This window comes from Schistocerca piceifrons, chromosome 6 (genome assembly GCF_021461385.2).
Source record: "Schistocerca piceifrons isolate TAMUIC-IGC-003096 chromosome 6, iqSchPice1.1, whole genome shotgun sequence".
NCBI classification, from domain to species: domain Eukaryota; kingdom Metazoa; phylum Arthropoda; class Insecta; order Orthoptera; family Acrididae; genus Schistocerca; species Schistocerca piceifrons.
This window is the reverse complement of record NC_060143.1, coordinates 327,602,396-327,616,914: the sequence shown is the minus strand read 5'-3', so window position 1 is coordinate 327,616,914 and position 14,519 is coordinate 327,602,396. Positions and strand designations below refer to the sequence as shown.

The 14,519-nt window shown below is 40.2% G+C and overlaps 1 non-coding gene across 1 annotated transcript; it reads left to right on the top strand.

Moving 5' to 3' along the window:
- The first annotated feature begins 7,489 nt into the window (after positions 1-7,489).
- Trnaa-cgc lies at positions 7,490-7,562 on the top strand. Its single transcript has one exon. It is a non-coding gene; the product is annotated as a tRNA-Ala (tRNA).
- The last annotated feature ends 6,957 nt before the right edge of the window (positions 7,563-14,519 follow it).

Here is a 14,519-nt window from a genome sequence, read left to right as displayed (position 1 = left end):
GTGCAGCCAATTACAACGTTGGACACAGGAGTGGCACGACGCCGTGTTTTCAGGCGACTCATAGTTCTGTGCGCAGCATCGCAACGGACGTATCCGTGTGTGGAGGAAATGAGGAGAATGAGCTATAATAAATTGAATTCATCAATATCGGAAGCGCCCTGCACCATGCATGATGGTATGGCGTGCCACTACATACACTACCTCATCTCCCCTTGTTGTGATAAATGGTAATTTACACACGAGCCATTATATTCCTGACTTTTTAATAGCAGTGGCTTTGCAGAATTTTCGAACTCTCCATGACGGTATTTTACAAATACATAACGCAAGACCGTTCCAGACTACCTCGGAACAGACTGTTCTTCAGTGTTGGACTGTCCACCACTTTCTCCTGATCTCTGGCCCACTGAAAATATCGTAGGTTGCTGAGAGACTGGAATACCATCACTCGCTAGCCTCTACACTGATGGACTCTCGCAAATTGCTCATGTAGCACTCTACTTTCAACAACATGCAACCAGTTTACTTAGTCGTACTACAGTCCTGTGAGCTGCCCTAGGTGTACTGTCTCAAGCACTGCAGATCCACAAATCAGCTACAAATTTCATAATGTATTCCTCTTAGTAGTCTGTATATTTTCAACAGATAAAATTTCGTTATTTGCTATTCTTATTGTGTTGGAACTTACGAAGGAGATCTGACTCGAACTGGAAAGAACATGAGTGTACTGCCTGAACACTGCAAGAATATATACAGAACTAAGCTTACTCGGTTTCGATTACACGTGAAACATAGGAGAAAGTGATTTCATATAATACTGGTGAATTATGTCTTCCAGAAAGGGAAAAATATTTTATGAACTATGTCTTCAAGGGGGAGGGAGTATTTCCAGCACCTACTGGATGTTGGTTAATACACTATATTTCATTGTAATTAGTATAATTATTTAATTTCATTGCTTTAATTGTAATAATGTTGAATCCTGTCTCCTAACATAACTGCCGCTACTTGCAGTGAATCCGGGCCCGCAGCTTATACATCGACATGAATGTGTTGCCAACCTTACACGGCACGCAGGTTGAGAAATACAGAGTTCGCCGCTGCGGAGAAACTTAGTGGACGCACTGTACTCTATTTACTGCCCTCCTGTTTTAGGAATCTTTAGCAACTCATGGAGTTGATGTAGCTCCCTCTCTTCTCCCCAAAGACCTCATTAATTTTCGTGTAGGCGGTATCAATTTATACCGTAATGATACGCCCTTCCAAATTCTTACATTTGTTCTTCAAATGGTTGAAACGGCTCTGAGCACTATGGGACTTAACTTCTGAGCTCATCAGTACCCTAGAACTTAGAACTACTTAAACCTAACTAACCTAAAGACATCACACACATCCATGCCCGAGGCAGGATTCGAACCTGCGACCGTAGCGGTCGCGCGTTTCCAGACTGTAGCGCCTAGAGCCGCTCGGCCACAGCGGCCGGCTACATTTGTTCTCTAACCATTCCTGCTTAGCCATTTTACACTTACTGTCTGTCTCGATTTATAGACATTTGTATTTCCTTTCGCTCGCTACATTTACTGCATTTTTATATGTTGTCCCTTCATCAGTTAAATTCAGTACATTCTGTGTTATCCAATAATCTCTATCAGGCCTAGTCCGTTTGCCTATTTGATTCTCTGCTGCCTAAACTATTTCACCTCTCAAAACTATGTATTCATCTTCAATATTTCTTTCCTCTGTTCTCGTCAGTCGTTGCCTAATGCTTTCTCTATATCTCTCAGCCATATCCGGTTCTTTCAAACTTTCCAGATTCCATTTACTTAATTTCCTACCAATTTTGCAATTTATTCAGCTATAATCTACACTTCATAACTATTACATTGTGCTGAGAGTCAACATTTGCGCCTAGAAACGTCTAGCATTTTAAAACCTGTTTCCGAAAGCTCTGTCTTACCATTACATAATCAATCTGAAAACATCCGGCATCTACCTCCTCCTCGTAGACAGGCTACTTTCACGGTTCTTAAACCAAGTGTGAGCAATGATTAAACTATGCTCTGTGCAAAATTCCGCCAGATCGCTTCTTGTTTCATTCCTCTTTTCCGGCTCATATTCACCTACTACATTTGTTTCTCTTCCTTTTCTTAGCATCGAATTCCAGTCCCCCAGCACTATTAAAATTTCTTCTCCCTTAACCATCTGAATTCTTCAATCTGTTTATCAGATCTGAAAGGAGAACTATTTCTCATTTGAATATTTAACCCAAGAGGTCACCATCGTAATTTAACCACACAGTAGAGCTGCATGCTTACCGCTGTAGTTCCCTCTTGCTTACAAGAGTCCGCTGTACGGGCACATGAAGGCTATTTTGGTTGATGTTACAAGGCCAGGTCAATAAATCATACAGACTGTTGCCCCTGCAACTACTGAAGAGCTGCATCCATTCTTCAGGAGCCAAACGTTATTCTGACCTCTCTACAGATATTTCTCTGTTGTGGTTGTACCTATGGTAGGGCTATCTGCATCACTGAAGCCCGCAAGCCTTCCCAGAAACGGAAAGAACTATGGTTCCTGTGGAGCAATAGCTTCGTCCAATGTATCCTACTGTTCGTGTGGGTATATAACGTGTATGCAACTAATTGAAGGCAGTTTGTTTATTGCCATACGCGTTTCGCGTCTTTTATTTGGGAAGCATCATTGGCTTGTTATACATGAATTCCTTTATACATGCAATAAACGTATTATGTGCTAGAGATAATATGCTGCTATATTACATTTTGTTGTGTCTTTCTCTTGTTTCTATAGGTTAAAATCAACTTTTGTAGCACAAAGTTCGTAATGTGAACATATCGTTCGGTGTCGTTTATGATTTCCAGCGCTGTTAAATTCGTGAATGCACCGTCGAACCATGTGGTAAACACATGAACAAAATCATAATGAAACATTATGAAACGAAAAACAGCAAAACAATGAAAACCGAAAATGAGCTCACAATTCAAACAAAAGACATACACATCCCATAAACAGCATCACTCATCTCTTATGACGTAGAGAACATGTACTTCTCAATACACACTGCAGACACAATAAAACTAAGTGCAGAAAAGTTAATGACATAGAACTATCTACCTGCAGACAATATTAATGACATAACTACTCAAGCACGGCGGCTTGTGTCCCGAGGATATGATGTACTGGCAGGATTGAGGCTGTGAGAACGGATCGTAAGTCGTGCATAGGTAGCTCAGATGCTAGAGCACTTGCCCGCGAAAGGCAATGGTCCCGAGTACGAGTCTCGGTCTGGCACACGGTATTAATCGGCCAGGAAGTGTCAGGTATATCCAGCTAGAGTGCCAAGAATGTAAATTCGTATATTTATGGATGACAAGCAGGAACTTCAAAACTAAATATAAAGAACCTGTAAGACGTTGGAAATATGAAAATAGCTATTCTACCTTCGCAGAACACCTCTTAAAACATGGACATGAACTATCCAATATGGAATGTGACATGACAGTTGTCAGAGTGATTAATCACAAGAAAAAGCTCTTGGTATTTCAAGAAAACTTCCACATCCAAAGATGCATTGCAATGGAAAAGGAAGTAATCAACGACCAAATCCATAAAACAAATAACACTCTGATCATGCTAGCCACCATAACAATAACAAACCGAAATGTAACCGGGATAAATAATTAATCAATATCCTTCCTCCCCCCCCCCTCTCTCTCTCTCTCTCTCTCTCTCTTTCTCTTTCTCTCTCTCTCTCTCTCTCTCTCTCTCTCTCTCTCTCTCTCTCTCTCTCTCTCTCTGTCTCACTCACTCACTCTCATTCCCCTCCCCCCTCCACACACAAATATATATACCTAAACAAAAAACGTGTACACACAGCAAAATACACACACACATACACACACACACACACACACAAGACAAATTAAAAACACAATACGGACAAAAGACAGATAAACACACAACAGCAGTTGGTGACACTTCATCCAGAAAACACACACATCTTGATCACAAAACGGAAAGTGCAAGTGATATATACTATGTGACCAATGTGGGTGAAAGAGCGCAAGAAATCGGCCAGCTGGATTACGGAAAATAACTCCAGGGCCCCACACATCAGTTAACAACAGGCCTAAATGGTGTTGGGGGGAGGGGGGTGTTGTGGACTTTGGGTTGGCTTCTAAGAATTGATGATTTTGGGTTCTTCTGTGTGGTCTGTTGTTTTCGTTCATCTGTGAGTATATGTCTGATGTCTTTGAGGTTCTTTGTAATGTATGTCTAGAAACTTACTGTTAGATCAGATTGCAGTTTTGTGATATTGTTAGAGGGGGTGAAATCTTTACTTTTTCTTATGTATTGTTCTTTATTGATCAGTACTGTGCCGTTCCCTTCTGATGACCCTCCCTTTGGCACTAGAAAAATTGTTAAGTACTCCTGACAAGAACAAAAAGAACAGACAGGCAGCATCGAAACTTTCCGTTGCAGAATTAATTGTAACTATTGTCGACTACACTTACTAGGTCCTCTTTCCTTCCTAGTATTAAATGATTTAAATAAAACTGTCCATCATCATTTAAGACGGATTATGCCTTTCAGCGTTCAGTCTGGAGCATAGTCCCCCTTATAAAATTCCTCCATGATCCCCTATTCAGTGCTAACACTGATGCCTCTTCTGATGTTAAGCCTATTACTTTAAAATCATTCTTAACCGAATCCAGGTAACTTCTCCTTGGCCTACCCCGTCTCCTCCTACCCTCTACTGCTGAACCCCTTGAGTCTCTAGGGTAACCTTGCTTCTCCCATGCGAGTAACATGACCCCACCATCTAAGCCTGTTCGCCCTGACTGCTACATCTATAGAGTTCATTCCCAGTTTTTCTTTGATTTCCTCATTGTGGACACCCTCCTGCCATTGTTCCCATCTACTAGTACCTGCAATCATCCTAGCTACTTTCATAACCCTAACGTTAACCTTATTGATAAGGTAACCTGAATCCACCCAGCTTTCGCTCCCATACAACAAAGTTGGTCGAAAGATTGAACGGTGCAGAGATCACTTAGTCTTGGTACTGACTTCCTTCTTGCAGAAGAGAGTACTCACTGCATTAGCTTTGCTACATCTCGCTTCCAGTTCTTTCACTATGTTGCCATCCTGTGAGAATATGCATCCTAAGTACTTGAAACCGTCCACCTGTTCTAATTTTGTTCCTCCTATTTGGCACTCAATCCGTTTATATCTCTTTCCCACTGACATTACTTTCGTTTTGGAGATGCTAATCTTCATACCATAGTCCTTACATTTCTGATCTAGCTCTGAAATATTACTTCGCAAACTTTCAATCGAATCTGCCATCACAACTAAGTCATCTTGTAGGGAAGCAGCCTACTCACGCCGTATAAAATTCACATCAGTCTTTCCATTGTGTGCCAGCCTAGTCTGCTGTAACTAGCTCTGACGTCATAAATGTTACGCAATACTTTAAAAATCAAGTAAAATACCTGAAACGTTTCTAGCATGCCAGGAATAATACTAAATCAATATGTGTTGAATATCAGTTCAATAACTTTAATCATTTTCGAAATTTGGACGTTTTTCTGTAAAAATCATTGGCGCAACAGAAAAGAGCTAGAGGCTTAAAAATTTATATTTAGATTCCTTTTGCATAATAATTTACTAGAAACAGTATTCTGGATCACACAAATTAAAATTTAGTTGAAATCCATAATTTTCTGGTTTTTGTCTTAGAAATTAAGGAAGAAAGATAGATTAAGTAGGCGAATAAATAAGGCTAGGATGTTTAAATTTATGTAGAAGGGAGATCCGCTATAATCATAAAGATGTAAGAGCTATAGCGATAGCGTATCTCCAAAGGGCAAGTTCGGAGTTCGTCTACTGCGTGTAGTGGAATTAAATTAATTCTCTCGCCCAAAATATTTGACTTAGCCATGTCAGACTTTTATTATGATTACTTACCTGTGTGCTGAATCCACATTTAAATTGGGAGCTTCATCGGCCATCAGCAAACGAAGCTATGATTTATTCGATAACTTAAAGTGGTGCGTTACTAGCCCAGCGGCTAGTCGGGAGAACCGATTTGATCAGGCGTTCCCTTAGCCGTCCGCACCGCGGCTTTATATATAAGAACGCTGCGCGAGGAAGTAAGGCCCCAGTTCTCTCCAGACGCTGAATAGCACACCACCTGAGCCGGGAGTCGCGTCGCGTCAGTATCATTGCTATAAACAGCCTCGGACGCCGTAATAAGTTACTCGGGATACGCGTAACCATGAAATCGTTTTCGAGTGAAGTGTTAATTCTGGGATGACTTCAATGATCTATCTTCAGTTTGCGTGTGTCGTATTTTAACGTGCCGCCGTGGGACAAACATTCTACCATTATTTATCGTGGCGTTTGATGAACATTATCACCAAATTATGGCGAGCATTCACTTAAACATTTAATTTGAACAGTTATAGTTGCAACAGCGCATTAAACTCGGAACTGCTCTGTTAATTGGATTGTGTGGATTCTTTTTGGTCTGTGACTTTCAGAATATAGTCAATATTTTTAGTGAATCCTTTTTGATTATGAATCCCAGACAATCTCCTAATTCGTCAGAGCTATAAGCTGTAGCTATAAGTGTATATCTCAGATGAAGTGGGCACTAGGAATTCTAATTACATGCTTCACGTTTTGCTAATCACTTTCTGGTCGCCAATATTGTAGTTAGATAGCCAGTGTTGAGAACGGCAAAAGACAGCATAAATGATAGGAACATTTATATAACAATTAATTCCACCCACCGCCCCACATATGGTTAATCGGCCGGGAAATGCATCTTTTATACATTACAAACCAAGCATTATATAACCCAATAACTCCACCAGCCGCCCCACAATCTGCATATTGCGAGACTGCTTATTCTGTGTTCACATATCTTAATCTCACTCAGCCATTTTATTATTTTCGGCATATGATCCATAAATAATATGAACAACAGTGGAGACAGGTTGCAACCTTGTCTTACTCCTGAAACTACTCTGAACCATGAACTCAATTTACCGTCAACTCTAACTGCTGCCTGACTATCTATGTAAAGACCATTAATTGCTTGCAAAAGTTTGCCTCCTATTCCATAATCTCGTAGAACAGACAATAACTTCCTTCTAGGAACCCGGTCATATGCCTTTTCTAGATCTGTAAAGCATAGATACAATTCCCTGTTCCCCTCGTAACACTTCTCCATTATTTGCCATAAGCTAAAAATCTGGTCCTGACAACCTCTAAGAGGCCTAAACCCACACTGATTTTCATCCAGTTTGTCCTCAACTAATACTCGCACTTTCCTTTCAACAATACCTGAGAAGATTTTACCCACAACGCTGATTCAAGCGATACCTCTGTAGTTCTTACAATCTTTTCTGTTTCCATGTCTAAAGAATGGTGTGATTAATGCTTTAGTCCAGTATGATGACCGAGCGAGGTGGCGCAGTGGTTAGCACACTGGACTCGCATTCCGGAGGACGACGGTTCAATCCCGTCTCCGGCCATCCTGATTTAGGTTTTCCGTGATTTCCCTAAATCGCTTCAAGCAAATGCCGGGATGATTCCTTTGAAAGGGCACGGCCGATTTCCTTCCCCATCCTTCACTCACCCGAGCTTGCGCTCCGTCTCTAATGACCTCGTTGTCGACGGGACGTTAAACACTAATATCCTCCTCTTCCAGTCTGATGGAACCTGTCCTGATTCCCACGCCATTTCAATTATCCTGTGTAGCCATTTAAGACCTGACATTCCACTGTATCTGATGAGTTCCGACTTAATTTCATCCACCCCAGCCGCTTTATTGCACTGCAATATATTGACCTTTTTCTTCACTTCCTCAAATGTGATCCTATTTCCATCATCATTCCTATCCCATTGTACATCGAAATCTGAAACATTACTCATCGTATTTTCACCTACATTGAGCAACTCTTCAAAATATTCCCTCCATCTGCCCAAGGCATAAACAAGATTCACCAGCAGTTTTCTGACCTGTCCATAATACTCGTCGTTTACTTCTTACCTCCCTTTCGAAGACTGCTAATTACACTCCAGAATGGTTTTCCAGCAGCTTGACCCAAAGTCTCCAACCTGTTTCCAAAGTCTTCCCAAGATTTTTTCTTGGATGCTGCAATTATCTATTTGGCTTTGTTTCTTTCTTAAACATACCTTTCTCTGTCTACCTGAGTTCTAGTATGTAGCCATTTTTGATACGCCATCTTTTTCCTTTTACAGGCTGCCTTGACTGTGTCATTCCACCAAGCTGTTTGCTTCAACCTACCTTTACACACTACATTCTTTAGTCACTTCTAGTACTGTGTCCCTGTACCTTGTCCATTCCTTTTGCAATGGCTGTAATTGACTACATTCAACTAACTGGTACCTTTCTAAGATCGTTGTTATGTACTTGTGCCTGATTTACTTATCCTGAAGTTTCTCCACTCTTATCCTCCTACATATGAATCTGACCTGCTGCACTGTCGGCCTCACAATACCAATTACTCTGGAGATTAAATAGTGATCAGTGTCATCAAAGAATCCTCTGAATACACGTGTGTCCCTCACACCCTTCCTCAATCCCTGGTCTGTTATTATATAGTCAATGACAGATCTGGTTCCCCTGCCTTCCCAAGTTTACCGGTGAATGTTATTATGTTTAAAAAATGAGTTTGTGATTACTAAGCCCATACTGGCATAGAAATCCAAGAGTTGTTTCCCGTTCCTGTTGGTCTCCATATCCTCTCCAAATTTATCCATAATCTTCTCATACCCTTCTGTTCGATTTCCAATCCTGGCATTAAAATCATCCATGAGCAGAACACTGTCCTTGTCCTTTACTCTAACAACTACGTCACAGAGTGCGTCATAAAAACTATCCATCTTATCTTGATCTGTCCCTTCACAATGCGAGTATACTGAAACAATCCTAATTTTCTTGTTAGACACTGTCAAATCTATCCACATCAGTCGTTCGTTTACGTATCTTACTGTAACTACGCTGGATTCCATTTCTTTCCTGATGTAAAGCCATACACCCCATTGTGCTATTCCTGCTTTGACCTCTGACAGGTAAACCTTGTATTCTCCCACTTCCTCTTCTTTCTCACCCCTTACCCGAATGTCACTAACAGCTAAAACATCCAACCCCATCTTACTTGCAGCCTCAGACAACTCTACCCTCTTCCCAGAGTAGCCCCCAATGATATTAATAGCTCCCCATCTCGTTACCATTCGTTTACCGAGTCGTATCTTAGGAGTCCCTGGTTTGTCAATTAGAGGTGGGGCTCCGTCACCTCCAAAGGTCCAAGGCATTTTGCTCTGATTGTGGCCAGCATCATATTTAAAGTACCAGGGAAGCAGGTTGATAGCCTTACTTGCCCCGAGTCCCATTGAGTTTTACCCCTAACGGTTGAGGGACTAACCGGTGGATTTGGTAGTCTTTGCCGTATGAGCACAAAGGTGACCAAGACTCAGAATATGTCCGAGATGCCCAGCCTTATTCCAAAGTAACTGTATCCTGACTGTCATGACCACTTACTTGGCCACTCATACGTTGCCCGTGGTTCATGAACTAGGATATGACAACAGGAACCCACACCATGACCCACTAAAACTTTCCTTTCGTGTTACTTTTCAATTTGAAAATGGAAGTTGACCTTTTCATCAGAAATAAAGTATTTAGTGCTGTGGATCTAAATTACCGTCTTCTTGGGTGAAAGAGAGTAAATTATTAATTTTGCAGTAATGCGTGGCGTCTCCGAAGTGTAATCGAGCGCACTAAAGGCTAAAGTTCTTCTTAGCAGTCAGCGCAAGAAACAGCTTTTCAAGATCTGCTTCTTAATGTGACTCCGAAAAACTCTTGACGCTGTTATTGAAGAGCAACTCAGGCGGATACGATTCTTAATAATGATTCTCTGTGTCGGTAGCGCAAGTACCACAAATTTTCGCTTTTGACAAAAGAGAATCTGTTCATTCCAAAATTTCGTGATATTAAACACGGATGGCAAGGTACTACTTAACATTCAAAATTTTAATTCTTCTGCTTGCTTCCACTTTGTATCGTAATTACTAGGAGAGGAAAGATGAGCATAATATTCAATTCCAAAATCAGAAAAATTTTACCTTACTATTTCATGAACTGGTCTTCTCAGTGCTCAAGTATCATGAGATTCATCTTCTTCCAAGGGCGTATACTGACAATAATCAATATTTTCTTATATCTCACAGCAATGGCGGCTATCGTTTCCTTTTTAACAATAGAAGTACAAGTGATTTTAAAATAATTCCTTCTCTAGTGAAGTATACTCGAAGAAAAAAAAACCATTAGTAAAGTCACGGTGTACAGAAGTGTGTTAAAAATCACGGAACGCTAACAAGCCAAAAATATTATTTCCAATGCTGCGCTCTCGCAGGCGAAAGCGATAATTCAGGTTATGAAGTGATACTATACCATGTCCATTATAATTATAAGCACCTTCCATCGACCTGCGGATCCCCTTGAAGATCTCTCCCGCAGTCGGAGACGAAACGTTGGGAACTGAGACAAAACTCATCAACCGACCACGGCATAACAGCCCGGATAATTATAATGGACATGATATTTCCGGCCGAGAAAGTCTACATTTTAGTATGATACTATACCATTACCAGTTGTTGTATGACAACGTTAACTTGTACTTCTTCTTTTCATTTCTTAGCGGTGTATGTTATCTGTTTGCAGTTTAATTTGATATGCTGATTATGTTATTTATTTCTTTCTTTCTACACTACTTCTCGTGTTATCTCAATATTTACGGTGTTATTTTCTTTTTGCTCTTCCTCTGTCAGGATGTTTCCGTTTCTACAATCAGGTTTTCCATGTACTGGTCATCTATTTTTGCGCTGTTGTTGTTTCTGAGCCTTCTCTCATAGCTTTCTTTGATACGAAATGCATATGGTAATAAACAAACTGCATTCAATGAGTTGAACAGACGGTACATATCTCCACGAATTTAAAGCAACTTAGGGAATGACGGAAAACAGAAAAAAATGACAATATTCTATTGTGTATGTGCAGTTCGTATTAAGAGTAACATTTCTGCTTTGCATTCTACTCATTAAGTTTATTTTTTTCGTTCACAACGGACAGATAGGTTTCTTACAAGTTAATGGCATACGACTATTACCAGTATGTACACCATTCTTAATGAGGAGAAATGCGACATAACGGGAACTGTATTAATTACGTCAGTTATTCTTTCCTCCTTACATGTTTAAAAATTGTGACAACAGTGATCATAGTCTACTTGAGCGATGAGAAAAAAACAAATTGTAACGTTTGGTACAAATCAACGTCGCCAATGATCACTGAGAAAATTTTGCTTTGAGAATATTGTGAGTTCCACACGGATAGTGCTGAATATGTTATGGTAACTTCGTAATTCACCGGGGAAAGGACAAGATATAGAATACTTAATAGTAATGTTAAAACCTTTGGCAGAGCTCTGAGAACGATTGTGACATCTCGCAAAATAGAGAAATCATCAGGTACATTTATAATCTTGGAAAAGCTGACAAAATTGTAAAAGTATGTGTAAAGGAAATATTCCATGTGTAGTCAGTCGTGAATCAGTTAAAAAGGTTGAGTAAGTTGCCTTTAACTAGTGGAGTGACAAGGACAGAAAGGAAAGGTAACTATAGTTTTCTGACACTGAAGTAAATACCTAATTTTCTTTCGCTACATGTGTAAACAGAAGAACTGGTAATATATTCAAGCTACAGATTTGGAAGGAGATTTATTTCAATTTAGGGAAGCCCTCTTAGAGCATAATTTTGAAGTCTTACTGTGTGTAACATGACATGGGTTTCGTGATCAGTAGCAACTGTGTAAGGTTTTAATTATAAATAACCAAGGAAACAAAGTGGCCGGATCACATTCCTCGATTTTGAACTTTCGTCTTTTAAGCTAATTAACCTTGTATTTAATTCTAGTTTAGTTTGTTTTTCTTTATTTTACACTTTTGTTTTAGCGCTGTAAACCTTCTGCATCCTGCCGCAGGACCTACGCTGTTTGCTCTTCAACGTATTGACGAAACGAAAGTATCGTCATTTTCACTGTTCAAAGTTGAAGAGCTGTTGATAGTGATTTTGAGTGAAACCAATAGAGAAATGACACGGATATCACAAGTCAAAGATACGACTTTCACTACTATTACAAATTAAGAACTGAAGACTTACTTGGGACTGTTCATATTAGCTGTTGTGTACAGATCTGCTGGAGAATCTCTTGAAGAGTTGTGGGATAACATGAAAGGTCAGCCAGTTTTTCTTGCAACGATGTCACTTCAGCGTTTCCATGTTGTTGTTGTTGTTGTTGTTGTTGTGGTCTTCAGTCCTGAGACTGGTTTGATGCAGTTCTCCATGCTTCTCTATCCTGTGCAGGCTTCTTCATCTCCCAGTACCTACTGCAACCTACATCCTTCTGAATCTGCTTAATGTATTCATCTCTTGGTCTCCCTCTACGATTTTTACCCTCCACGCTGCCCTCCAATACTAAATTGGTGATCCCTTGATGCCTCAGAATATGTCCGACCAACCGATCCCTTCTTTTTGTCAAGTTGTGCCACAAACTTCTCTTCTCCCTAATCCTAATCAATACTTCCTCACTAGTTATGTGATCTACCCATCTAATCTTCATCATTCTCCTGTAGTACCACATTTCGAAAGCTTCTATTCTCTTCTTGTCCAAACTATTTATCGTCCATGTTTCGCTTCCATACATGGCTACACTCCATACAAATACTTTCATAAAAGACTTCCTGACACTTAAATCTATACTCGATGTTAATAAATTTGTCTTCTTCAGAAACGCTTTCCTTGCCATTGCCAGTCTACATTTTATATCCTCTCTACTTCGACCATCATCAGTTATTTTGCTGCCCAAATAGCAAAATGCCTTTACTACTTTAGGTGTCTCATTTCCTAATCTAATTCCCTCAGCATCACCCGACTTAAATCGACTACATTCCATTATCCTCGTTTTGCTTTTGTTGATGTTCATCTTATATACTTCTCTCAAGACACTGCTCTTCCAAGTCCGTTGCTGTCTCTGACAGAATTACAATGTCATCGGCGAACCTCAAAGTTTTTATTTCTTCTCCATGGATTTTAATACCTACTCCGAATTTTTCTTTTCTTTCCTTTACTGCTTGCTCAATATACAGATTGAATAACATCGGGGAGAGGCTACAACCCTGTCTTACTACCTTCCCAACCACTGCTTCCCTTTCATGTCCCTCGACTCTTATAAATGCCATCTGGTTCCGGTACAAATTGTAAAAAGCCTTTAGCTTCCTGTATTTTACCCCTGCCACCTTTAGAATTTGAAAGAGAGTATTCCAGTCAACATTGTCAAAAGCTTTCTCTAAGTCTACAAATGCTAGAAACGTAGGTCTGCCTTTCCTTAATCTTTCTTCTAAGATAAGTCGTAAGGTCAGTATTGCCTCACGTGTTAAAGTATTTCTACGGAATCCGAACTGATCTTTCCCGAGGTCGGCTTCTACTAGTTTTTCCATTCGACTTTAAAGAATTCGTGTTAATATTTAGCACCTGTGACTTATTAAACTGATAGTTCGGTAATTTTCACATCTGTCAACACCTGCTTTCTTTGGGATTGGAATTATTATATTCTTCTTGAAGTCTGAAGGTATTTCGCCTGTTTCATACATCTTGCTCACCAGGAGGTAGAGTTTTGTCAGGACTGGCTCTCCCAAGGCCGTCAGTAGTTCCAATGGAATATTGTCTACTCCGGGGTCCGTGTTTCGACTCAGGTCTTTCAGTGCTCTGTCAAACTCTTCACGCAGTATCGTATCTCCCATTTCATCTTCATCTACATCCTCTTCCATTTCCATAATATTGTCCTCAAGTACATCGCCCTTGTATAGACCCTCTATATACTCCTTCCACCTTTCTGCTTTCCCTTCTTTGCTTAGAACTGGGTTTCCATCTGAGCTCTTGATGTTCATACAAGTGGTTCTCTTATCTCCAAAGGTCTCTTTAATTTTCCTGTAGGCAGTATCTATCGTACTCCTAGTGAGATAAGCCTCTACATCCTTGCATTTATCCTCTAGCCATCCCTGCTTAGCCATTTTGCAGTTCCTGTCGATCTCATTTTTGAGACGTTTGTATTCCTTTTTGCCTGCTTCATTTATTGCATTTTTATATTTTCTCCTTTCATCAATGAAATTCAATATTTCTTCTGTTACCCACGGATTTGTACTAGCCCTCGTCTTTTTACCTACTTGATCCTCTGCTGCCTTCACTACTTCATCCCTCAAAGCTATCCATTCTTCTTCTACTGTATTTCTTTCCCCCATTCCTGTCAATTGTTCCCTTATGCTCTCCCTGAAACTCTGTACAACCTCTGGTTAGTCAGTTTATCCAGGTCCCATCTCCTTAATTTCTCACCTTTTTGAAGTTTCTTC